The sequence below is a fragment of the Terrapene carolina genome, unplaced genomic scaffold, assembly GCF_002925995.2.
Source record: "Terrapene carolina triunguis isolate 2854851 unplaced genomic scaffold, T_m_triunguis-2.0 Scaffold68, whole genome shotgun sequence".
NCBI lineage: Eukaryota > Metazoa > Chordata > Testudines > Emydidae > Terrapene > Terrapene triunguis.
The window spans coordinates 19,814,542-19,826,725 of NW_020664419.1; positions in this window are offsets into that span (position 1 = coordinate 19,814,542).

The following is a 12,184-nucleotide window of genomic DNA, read 5'->3' on the forward strand; positions in this document are numbered from 1 at the left end:
CAAGTGTTAATCCCAGTCCTTCCATAGCATTCCTGTGTGACACTGGGTGAGTAAAAGTCTCTTTGACTCAGTTTCCTCATCTGTAAATTGCAGATATTATTTACCTAGTTTAAAGGGATTAAGTGAGCATTCATTGTTTTCATAGTCTTTTAAGACTATAAAGTTTCTGAAATAATCTTTTAGAAAAATAGTGTTACATTGGTAAATACCTGTTCACAAACAAATACTCCCTCTCATTATATCTTCAGTTTTTATTGTTACAGCACAAGTATTCCTTTCATTTTATCGCACTTTTTGCTGGATAACTACATATCTTGACTTAAACTTGCATCTAATTTTTCTGAAGACTTGTGCTGCAAGCTACATCTGAGAATATATTTACATATGAGACACTGCTGATTTGTTAAGTAGGAGACAAGCGATGAGGATAATCAGTTTATCTTGAGCTTTAACACTGTGTCTAGCAAGCATTCAAATTTCTGGGCTGGTTGATGGCTTAGTGGAGTCCGGTAATATGCCTTTGGGATAAATCCCAGTATAATGAAATAATTTAGACTCACCAGTACAAAAAAAAAGATTTACTTAGTTTTAATTTTAAAATTCTACCTTGCATAGTTCAGATGTGCTTTTCTACTTTTTGGTTATGTCCGCAGAAATATATTTAAAATCGGACATGCTAGAACGTGAATGGCTCTTTTTAATTTGCTTTCATAAACTGTAAAGAAAGAAAAATAGCTTCATATGAGGCTATATTTGTATTGCATCTACATTATTTTATAGGAATTAATTTTCTTAGATTGTAAGGTCTTTGTAGCAGGGATTGTGTCTGCACACTACCTAGCATACTGGATGTCTGGCAATAATAGCAACAATAATTCCATTTCAACCTATGAAATCCATATATAGCAACAGTTAAAGGGTCATCAACAAATTGAAAATTAAGTATCAGACTTTTTTGATTGTCAGTATCTTAAAGCTGTAAGGTTTGCAGTCCACTTTTGAAATGTATGCAATTTCTTATGCATTTGCTTATATTGTGTTATTTTAAGGTGAATGTAGTATGTGTGAAAGATGCTGGATTAGAAGCTCTGGAGAATGAAATCCTCTTTTTCATCCACAAAGCAAGTGCAGCACATGCAGCAGCAGTGTAAAATTCTCCATGTGGACTGCCAATAAAGTTCCACCCTGAGCAGGAAAAAAAAACGCCTTTACGGTTAAGGGCTTGTCTATACATTAAAGTTATTCTCCGGAACAAGGTAGAGTGTGAATTTAAAGCAGAATAACTATTCCTGAATAACTGCATGTGGGGACATTCTTATTCCAGATTAAATTTAGGGAAATGCACTAAGGGCCCAATCCAACTCCTATTAACATCAGTGGAAAGACTCCCATGAATTTTAATGGGAACTGAAATAGTGAGAACTGAGTCTCTGGAACCAAGACACTCAGACACTACAGTGATGGGCATGGCATAAAACCTAAATAGGCCAATGTAGAAATAGTCACATAAGTGCTGAAATTATTGAAGGGAAAACTGCCAGTATAATTTCACATTTTGCCCATAAATGCTTATCAGCCTAAATGACTTGCGAGTATGAGTTTTCTCAAAGCTTCAGCCTATGAATAAGATTCACAGGGACCTTTGAAAACAAGACAAATAGAAGACTAATACAGTGAAAGACATTCCCACAAGTAATGTGGTACTGCCATTCCTCAGACAAAGGGTTCTGCCAGACAGTGTCATCTATTCAAACCACAAAATCATTACACATCCCTGTTTGTCATGCTTTTCTGAATTACGTTTACAGTAGTCTTCTTTTCCGTGTCTCTGTTCACATTCTTTAAATCAACCAAGCATTGATGTTTCATTCCAAACTACAGAAAGGGCATAAAAGGACTGAACTAAAGGGGTTACACATGGTTGAAATCACTACTTAATATATTTTTTAAAATGTTCATAATACATGAAAAAAATAAATATTAAGTATTTTCATAATAGTACAATATCTTAACTCTTTTATAATATAGACTGAGGCCCAAGTCAGCCATAGCTTGGTCTAATGACTAGGACACTGGAGTGGGAGTCAGGAGTTCTGGTTCTTTTACTGGCTCTGCTACTGACCTACTGTGTGACCTAAGGCAAGTCACTTCACCTTTCTGTGCCTCTGTTTTCTCTCCGATTCTTTGTTTCTCAGTCTATTTGGATGCTAGGCTCTTCAAGGCAGGGACTGTGTTTCAGTATGCATCTGTAGAGTGCCCAACACAACGGGGCCCCAGTCTGAGCTGGTCCTCTGGGTGCTGCTGAATCACAAATATTAAAATAAATATAATAAAAATTTGGGGCTTCTTGTAGGTGCCAGGACATGTCTGTGCAGATCAGATTGTAGGAGTGGGACCTATGTAATTAAGTTCCCTAATCAGGGCCAGATCCTGAGAGGACCAGCGAATCCTCAGCTCACATTGAAGTCAGTGGACGTTGAGAGGACTCAGTCTCTTGTGAGATTGGTCCTTTAATTCTTCAAAGAATGGCCAAAAGAGACTCCCCAGTTTATGTGCTCTGAGAGGCTCTCTGATAATTTAGGGCCATTGCAGGAATTCCAATATTTAGTTTAAAATGTGCTATGCCCAGTATTTTAATTACTTTAAATACCCTTAAGTTCCATTTTCTGTTTCTCCTTCATAACTACATCACTAGAGATATTTGAATCTGCACCCTCCATTCAAATGTATGTGACCTTTCTCCTTAATTTGGCCTATTTCTTATCTACACAATTGCGTCATTTAGATTTTGCTCCCATCAATTTCACTGTCACAAAAATATGTAGCTTTTATCGTAAGATTCAATCTCCATTCTCCAGGATCAATGTTTTTGTAACCTCCTTGTATGTAATGATGCCTTCTCCTTACATGTGATATCCATCAGGAGAGTCCATTGCCCTGTTCAGGGTTTGAAATGTTCCCCTTTCCTTTCTTTTTTTTATATCCATGGGGTGTGTGTGTGTCCTTTCAATTGTGAAGATTTTGTGTGTGTTTGAGTGTTTTTACTGTTATATGGCACAATATCTATGTATGTTAAGAGACTGTCCAATTAGGGTGACCAGATAGGAAGTGTGAAAAATTGGGACATTTTTTTTCTTGGGGGGGATGAGGGGGGTATAGTTGTGTATATAAGACCAAGCCCCTAATATTGGGATGGTTCTGATAATATTGGCACATCTGGTCAGCCTATGTTCAATATAGGTGTAAGCTCTACAAACTAGGAAGGTGTTGTGGTAAAAATAATAAAATAAAAATAAAAAATGTCACAGTGAAAGGAGATGGGAGACTATGAAAAACTCAAAAGGACATGGTCAAAGAAACACCCTCCTGTATTAAAAACCTCCATATGATACCTGTGTTATAATCATTTGCAACCGCATGGCCTTGATATGGATAGAAAAATGGATTCCAATGAACCTAAAGAACCCAGACTTGCTAGTTCTGTCAACACTCGTGAAAGCTGCTCCCTAGATAACTGTCCAAAAAGAAAAAGGAACTCAACTGACATCCAGAGAGGAGTCCACCTAGCTGTTCTTGTCCAATCTAAGATATTACCTCACCCACCTTGTCTCTCTAATATCCTGGGACCAGGGCCGGCTCCAGGCACTAGCTGACCAAGCACGTGCTTGGGGTGGCACCTTGTAAGGGGCGGCCAATCTAGGGGTGGCGGGGGGTACTCGGGGTTTTTATTGTTGTTTTGGTTTCAGCTGGGTGGTGCTCGGGGGGCTGGGTTGTTTGTGTTTCGGTGGCGTGGCATGGCGCTGGGGGGGGTGTTTCGGTGGGGCGCTTGGGGGGGTGTTACGGCAGGGCGGCGCTCTTTTTTTTTGCTTGGGGCAGCAAAAATGTTAGAGCCGGCCCTGCCTAGGACCAACATGTCTACAATAATACTGCATATAAGTCTGTCATATACACATATACCCTGAATATAGCACTCCCATAATAGTAAATGGCTCAAATGAACACTACTTCATTTGTGAGTGGTTATGTCAGTAAAAATCACTACCTAGCAATTGTTACTGCTATCTATTAAATATTGGGGATAGTAAGGGGGGTATGTTAACTCTTGGCAAATGATGTTTTTTTGATGGCAACTTTTGTGCTTGTATTTTCAATTTCACTTAACAAGTAAAAGACTCATGGTTTTAACACAGAGTTTTTCAAATGGTGGGGTGTGCCATACTGAGGAGGCATGGAGGAATGTTAGGAGGGGCATGATGCTCAAGGCATTTTTTACTTTTTAAAATTATTATTACATAACAGGGACATGACTGACAATTATACACATTGAAATACTATGAGTAAATATTTTGTGACTGATTTACTCAGAATGGACTTTTTTGGCCAATACAAGGCTGCTGGTACATTACACAGGAGTGTGTTAAAATGTATTTCATTATCAGTCAATCATCATTTCTATAGCAACAACTACCTTTCCTGCCTTCTGGTTTAGTAAATCATATTTTGCCGATACAACAAGCAGTTCTGCAGTGCTTATTCCGCTGGTGAGTTTGATATTTTTTGTGAATAATGGATCAGTACTTATTGTCAAAAGATGGTAGTGTTCTGAAACAAAAGGCAGCAGCTGAAATGGCTAAAGTCAAAACAGAGAAAAAATCTGCAAAAGCAAAAAAATATGATGATGCATATTTGAATTTTGGTTTCACTTCCATTACACTTAAGGAAGAAGAAATTAGGCCTCAATGTGTAATGCGTGCAGTAACTTTAGCAAATGTTTAGCCAACAAAATTAAGATGCCATTTAGAAACAAAACATGGTGATCTGGTAGGAAAAAAATAGAGAAAAAAATCTAAGAAATTAACTAACAACAAGAAAAAAAACAATGAGAAATGTGGTATCCACTCCTGCAGGTGCTTTAAAAGCATCATATCAAGTTGTGTACCACATTGCTAAAAATAAAAAGCCATACACAACTGGAGAAAAACTGATTCTCTCAGCAGCAAGTGACATTTGCAGGACAATGGTTGGTGACAGTGCAGCAGAAAAGTTTTAAATGATCCGGCTGTCAGACAAAATGGTCAGCCGCCGAATCTCTGACATGTCAGAAAATATCAATGCACAGCTGATCTCTCAATTATTATCCAGTTTATTTGCAGTCCAGCTGGATGAAGCAATGGATATCTCGAAAGAAGCTCATTTAATTGCTTACCTTCGGTACTCTCATGAAACATCAGTATTGGAAGATTTTTTGTTCTGCAAGCCAGTTAAGAATCGTGCAACTGGATCTGAACTGGTTAACATTTTAAATTACTTCCTAACTTCTCACAACTTGAAGTGGGAAGCCCGCATCAGAATCAGCATGGAGGGAGCTCCTTCTATGTCTAGTGGGTTTGAAATTACTCCACATATATCATGGACTCATTGTATGATACACCATGGAGCCCTTGCAATTGGAAATATGGATCAGGATGTTCTGAGTTCTGCTATTAAAATTGTAAACTTTATCAAGACACAGCCCACAAAGGCTCATTGCAATGCGTTGTGCGGAAATGGGAGCAGAGCACGATATTTTGTTGTTTCACATGTAAGTCAGGTGGCTATCGGGGGGAAAGTTATGAACTGAGAAATGAAGTTTGAATTTTTTCTAATGGATTTGAATTTCAGCAACACAGAGACACTTTGTGATCCCTGCTGGTTGTGCATTTGGCTTACCTTGCTGATATTTTTGACAAACTGAATTCTCTAATTGTCTAACTCAACTGCTATCAGAGCACCTCACCCTCCCTGATTGAACTAACCTCGTTATCTCCATACTGATTTATACCTGCCTCTGGAAATTTCCATTACTTGCGTCTGATGAAGTGGGCATTCACCCACGAAAGCTTATGCTCCAATACTTCTGTTAGTCTTAAAGGTGCCACAGGACCCTCTGTTGCTTTTACTTGAATTCTCTAAATGTCTCATCGCAAGGAGCGGAAAGTACTATTTTTGTCCTGTACAAGAAGATATTGTCATTCAAGAGAAAGCTGGATCTCTGGAAAATAAATATCGAAACTGGTTTAAGTGTTCCATTCCCGTTGTTAATTGATGCTATTAACAAAACAGAATCTGAACTATTGAGTGTTGTAGAGCCAATCAAGAATCACTTGACTTCTAGAGTGCTTCACAGCACATTTTTGTAAACTGCTTGTTCCATGTTTATTGGCTTCACTGCAGGGATTACAGAAGACCACACTATTGGGTTGATCATTTTTCTTCACATTATCAGACTGAGTTTAGAATGGCAGCAGCTAACCTTAAGGGAACCCAGGCTAGTGAATGATGCTTCATGGAAAACTTTTCAACATTAAAGCAGATTCTTGTTTATGGAGGGTACTTTAGAAGTTGAGGACCCAAAGTCCCACTGAAAGTCAATGGAATTTGTGCTCCTAAATCCCTGTGATGTTTTTCAAAATCTCCCCCATAGCCCCAATGTCTTTCCTCAAGGCACAACCTGTGTCAACAAGCTGTGCACTTGGGTGGCCCATGAAGAGAGAATTCTCTCTCCCGACTGGAGACTATGGAGCCAATAAAATAGAGCATCTCCATAGCCTCTGTACACTTCCTGTGCAGTAGTGGCAGATCATTTTCCCTGCCCCACTTGTAGTAGAGTTAGGGAAATATGCATATTAGGGCAAGGGAGTTACTGTGGAGTACAACTCCACTGGCAGATAAGGAGTGTAGACTTCCACAGACACTTGTAGAACTTCAGAGACTTCTGTAGCCTCCACATGCGTGAGAGGATCTGGCCTATTGATGCACATATGTGAAGTGGTTTTGTTCCCTCTTTCTTTGTTATCTGAAATATTTGGGAAAAGCTGATCTTTGTTTTGAAGAGCTTATCTTTTGTTCACTGCTCACATCACAGCATTATATAGAATTCTAGTACACTGTTAGAAAAGGAAAAGACCCATTGTTACATCAGCAAATGGTGGGGTTGGGTAGGCTTCATCTTAGACTACAAAGAACTAAATAGAACTGGTCAAAAAAATTCGATGAGACAGTTTTCCTTTGGAATATGGTGTTCTGACAAAATCAAAATGTTTCACAGGAATGTGTCAATTTCAGCATAGTTTCCAGTCGGAAAGTTTTTAAACTATTCAAAATTAAAAATTGAGTATTTTGTTTTGTTCTGACTTTTTCATTTCATCTTGTCTTTTATAATATATTAATTTTAATATTAAACTTATTATAAATATATTTAGTATATATTTAATATTTTATATCAGTGTACTGCCATTCTCAAATAAAAATGTTTTGAGATAGATGCTTTGATGTTTCAAAATAAAAATCTCAATTTCCATTCTGCCAGATATTTCAAGATTTTACCTGTTTGAAGGACAAAAAACTAAATTTCAAAATGCCAGAATGTCCCACAAGATGGAAATTCTGTATTCTGACCAACTCTAATCTTAAATTACAAATACCCTGGCACTTAAAACGGATGCTGCCAGATGAATGGCAGTGTAGCTGTCCTGACCAGGCAATTATGATTTTTGGTTCATTAAAATGGCTGTTTGTATCCATGCCCACTGCTGTTTATTTTAATTTTTTTCCCTGAGAACTGGATGTTATGTTACATCTTGAGCCCATTTGTGGTAAATTTCTGAGGAGCTTAACCTTTCCACACCTTTATTTTTCTGGAAAGGTTCATAGAATCATAGAATATCAGGGTTGGAAGGGACCTCAGGAGGTCATCTAATCCAACCCCCTGCTCAGGACCAATCCCCAGACAGATTTTTGCCCCAGATCTCTAATGGCCCCCTGAAGGATTAAACTCACAACACTGAGTTTAGCAGGCCAAAGCTCAAACCACTGAGCTATCCCTCCCCCATGTGGTGTATTGCTCCATATTCATGAAGCTGTGCGCATTCACAAAGACTAAATAATGGGGAAATCTCTTTCTACTAGTGTCATATTCTGTCCTCTTATAAGAAGGGACATCCCAGATCATGACCCATTGTGGCACAGCAAGTTTCTGCAGGCATCATACCCTCATCTCCCTCAGGATTCAGAAATAAACCACTTGCATGCAGAATCTTTGAACATTATTCCCTTTCTCTAGCGGTCTAACCAGGGCCGGCTCCAGCATTTTTGCCGCCCCCCAAGCGTCAAAAAAAAAAAAAAGCTGCGATCAGCGGCACTTCAGTGGCAGCTCTACCACTGCCGCTTCATTCTTTGGCGGCAATTCGGCGGCAGGTCCTTCCCTCCGAGAGGGACTGAGGGACCCGCTGCCGAATTGCCACTGAAGAGCCGGACGTGCCGCCCCTCTCCGTTGGCCGCCCCAAGCACCTGCTTGCTGCGCTGGTGCCTGGAGCTGGCCCTGGGTCTAACATAGTTTAATCAGCTAAGGGCTCCCTCTTAGCTTCTGGGGTCTTCCCAGCCCTCCTTCTTGGGGCTGAAGAGATTTTAGTCCTGGTCTTCCTGGTCTGTTGATTCTCCCTTAGGTTCAGGGGATCTCCCAGCCCTTCCTCCTTCTTGGAGCTGGCTTAAAATGCGAAGTCTCACTATCCTTGAATCAGTAGTCCACAGCCAACTTCCTCCACTGGGTTATTATGCAAATAAACTCACGCTTTTCAGATAAGGAGCCCACAGCTCTCATAGACTTAAGATCAGAAGAGACAATCATGATAATCTAATCCAGTGGTTTTTCAACCTTTCCAGACTACTGTACCCATTTCAGGAATTTGATTTGTCTTGTGTACCCCCCAGGTTTCACCTCACTTAAATCTACTTGCTTACAAAATCAGACATAAAAATACCAAAGTGTCACAGCACATTTTTACTGAAAAATTGCTTACTTTCTCATTTCTACCATATAATTATAAAATAAATCAATTGGAATATAAATATTGTACTTACATTTCACTGTATAGTATATAGAGCAGTATAAACAAGTCATTGTATAAAATCCTAGTTTGTACTGACTTCGCTATTTCTTTTTACGTAACCTCTTGTAAAAGTAGGCAAATATCTAGATGAGTTGATTTACCCCCTGAAAGACCTCTGTGTGCTCGATTTCCCCTCCCCCCCCCGCCCCTGGGCCTGGCCCTCCATCGCCTGTGGCCCCACCCCTGCATCGCCCTTGCCCCACCCCCATTCCACCCCTTCCCCAAAGTCCCCACCCCACTCCGCCTTTTCCCACCTCAGCCCCTCCCCCTTCCCGCCCCAATTCCACCGCCTTCCCCCAAGTCCCCACCCCTGCCCTGCTTCTTTTCCACCTCCTCCCCTGAGCACGCCACGTCCCTGCTCCTTCCCCTTCCTCCCTCCCTCCCAGAAAGTCCTAAGTGCCACCAAACAGCTGTTAGGTGGCAGGGGGTGGGAAGCGCTGAGAGGGAGGGGGAGGAGTGGGGACACGGCGCGCTCGTGGGGTGGTGGAGAAAGAGGCGAGGAGGGGGGAGCTTGGCTGCTGGTGGGTGCGGAGCACCCTTTAATTTTTCCCTGTGGGTGCTCCAGAACCTCACCTACCCACTTATGTAATAAACCACTAAGCTCTGGCTGAGTTACTGAAGTCCTCAAATCATGATTTAAAGACTTCAAGATACAGAGAATCCACCATTTACACTAGTTTAAACCTGAAAATGACCCATGATTTGATGTGACCCCTTTCTCCGTCACCATTTTACCTCTCAACTTAGAGAGTTTAACAGGCTGTAGCTTCTCCTGCAGCAAGAGAAAGCTCCTCTCCCCAAGTCCACATCCTTGCAACTGATGGCCTTTGATCAGGGCCAAGTGCTTGATAGACAATCAACTGCCTACATGGCTCTTTCCTCTTAAATTAGCTTCCATACATACCCTGGGCCCAGACTCCCCTTAAAGGTACCAGCAACCCCATGACACCTCTGCACTGACATTCATTAGTCTACATGGAAGATGGGAGCTATTTATCTAGCATTTTCAGTTGGTTCCCATCACCATAGTATCTGAGGGCCAAGTATCTGAGTGTCATTTCTCCTGTGGGGAGGCAATCTCTCTTCCCTCTTAACAAGAGCCTGACTTTTTGTATTTAATTCAATATAAAGGTGCATGAGTGTCGGTGAGTGGGGGCTTGTTTACACTAGAAAGTTGTACTGCTTGAGCTCTGCCAGTATAACAAATGCGGTACAATCCCCCTAGTATAGACAGAGGCATATCAGTATAAAGGTGCCTTTTACCAGTATAGCTATTCCAGGACAGGGAGGGGAATAAGCTATATTTTTTTATAAAAATATAACTTTCTCCACACTAGAAGTTGTGCCAGGACATTTTTTTAGGTAAAAATAAATAAATTAATTAAATAAATGCATCCCTAACCAAAGTAGTTATATAAGTACAAAGAACTGTGTGTAGACCAGGCCTTTAAATGTTAGGAAACACCAGAATGAAGGTTGCTTGTACAACCTTAGTGCAGTTCCATTGTGTATATGTATTCTGATACAGACTCACAAGTGTGGCCTTGGGATCAATTCCCTTCCCCTCACTTCATCAGTTTCCTCCAAACTACCAAGGGAAGTGGTGGATACCCCATCTTTTGATGTTTACTAATAAAGACTAGATGCCATTCTGGAGTGTGCTTTGGTCAAAAACTAACTACTCTGCTATACATGAGGCCTGTGATATGCGGGGGGGGGGGTGTGTTTCAGATGATCTAATGGTCTCTTCTGGCCCTAGAGTCTAGAAATCTCTGAAAAACTGAGTGTAGTACATTGAGCAGCCTCCGATGTTTTCATGTATAGCCTGCTTGATCCCCAGAACTAACACTGAGTGAGTGGTGTGATACAGGGGGAGCAGCTCAAATATCCAAAGGGGCTGGCCAGGGGCAGGACATTAGCACTGCGGGGCAGGGGTGAGTGGGGCAGTGATATCACAAGGGCCATTTGCAGGACCTCAGCTTATTGGTCAAAGGAGGTTGGAAGGTGGTGACCTCACAGAGAGAACCTGACAACAGCCAGACAGGACAGGCTGCAGAGCAGGGGCACTCTCAGAGACCCCTATGGCTTTGCTATAGCGAGTCTCTTCTCGAGGTCTCTCCTTGAGGACTGAGAGAGAATTCAGGTTCCCATATGTGAACATGAGGAGGAGCCTCTTTCAAGTTTTCTCCTTTCCAAGTACTAATTTTGCTAGAAAACAGTTGTCCCTGTTGGGAAGGTAAGAGCCTCAGAGAGGTTTGGAACCTATTCAGCCTGATCCATCTGGTGCCAGCCAAATTCTAGGCACGGAAATCACTAGGTTAAGGGGGCAGAATTTTTTCCCAGTTAGGCCTTTTTCTCTTAGAATCACTGGGGACACTGGGGTTTGTCTTTTCGTTTCCCTTTCCCCTGCTTCCCTCCCTCCACCAGTGAGGAGAGGGTTGCTCTCTAGCCATGGGTGGTGGGTGAAGCCCCGTTTTGGGGAGGCTATCCTGCTGGCCATGCCCCTTCCAACCGAGGCTCCGCCCCCCACATGCCAGAGCCTCGAACCCCCCCCCCCCCCCAACAGGAGGACCCCTGGGGGCCTCCTCTGTGACTGGAGGAGCCCGGGGCCCCCCCCCCCCCACCCCGAGTGTCAGTCTGGTCCCAGCCACACTGGGCCAAGCCAACACTACCCCCTGAGCTGCCGGGCTGGCCCCAGCCATGCCGGGCTGAGCCACAGTCCAGGCCGAGCACCTGGCTGAGCCACTGGCCACCCGAAGTGCCAGGCTGGCCCTAGCCACGCCAGGCTGAGCCGCCGGCCAACCCCCCACACCTGGCCAGCCCCCCGCCAACCCCAGTGCACGGCTGAGCCGACTCACTCCCCCGCCGGACGCTCCTGCCCACCGCTGGCTTGCAGCATTCCCTCCTCACTCCCCTGCCTCCCAGGAGGAGGGACGCAGCAAGCTGCGGCAGGCAGGCAGCAGCAGCACAGGCAGTAGGGGTCTCGGGGAAGGGGCAGGGCCACCGTGGCCCAGGTGTCCGGCGGGTCCGCAGCAGCTGTGCCAGGGAAGGTTTAGCCTTCCCTGGCCTATTATACCCACCGGCCATGTCTCCAGCACTCATTGTGGGAGGCCCCCAGAGAGGTGGGAATGGACGAGTGCTCTGACAGTGATCCCCACTGGGGTGTCCTGAGCCATCTTTTGGGCCATCTGGTGAGAACCCTCAGCTTCCTGCTCCTCAGAGACTAAGTCTCGCTGCTGATTGGCTGAGCTGGGGAT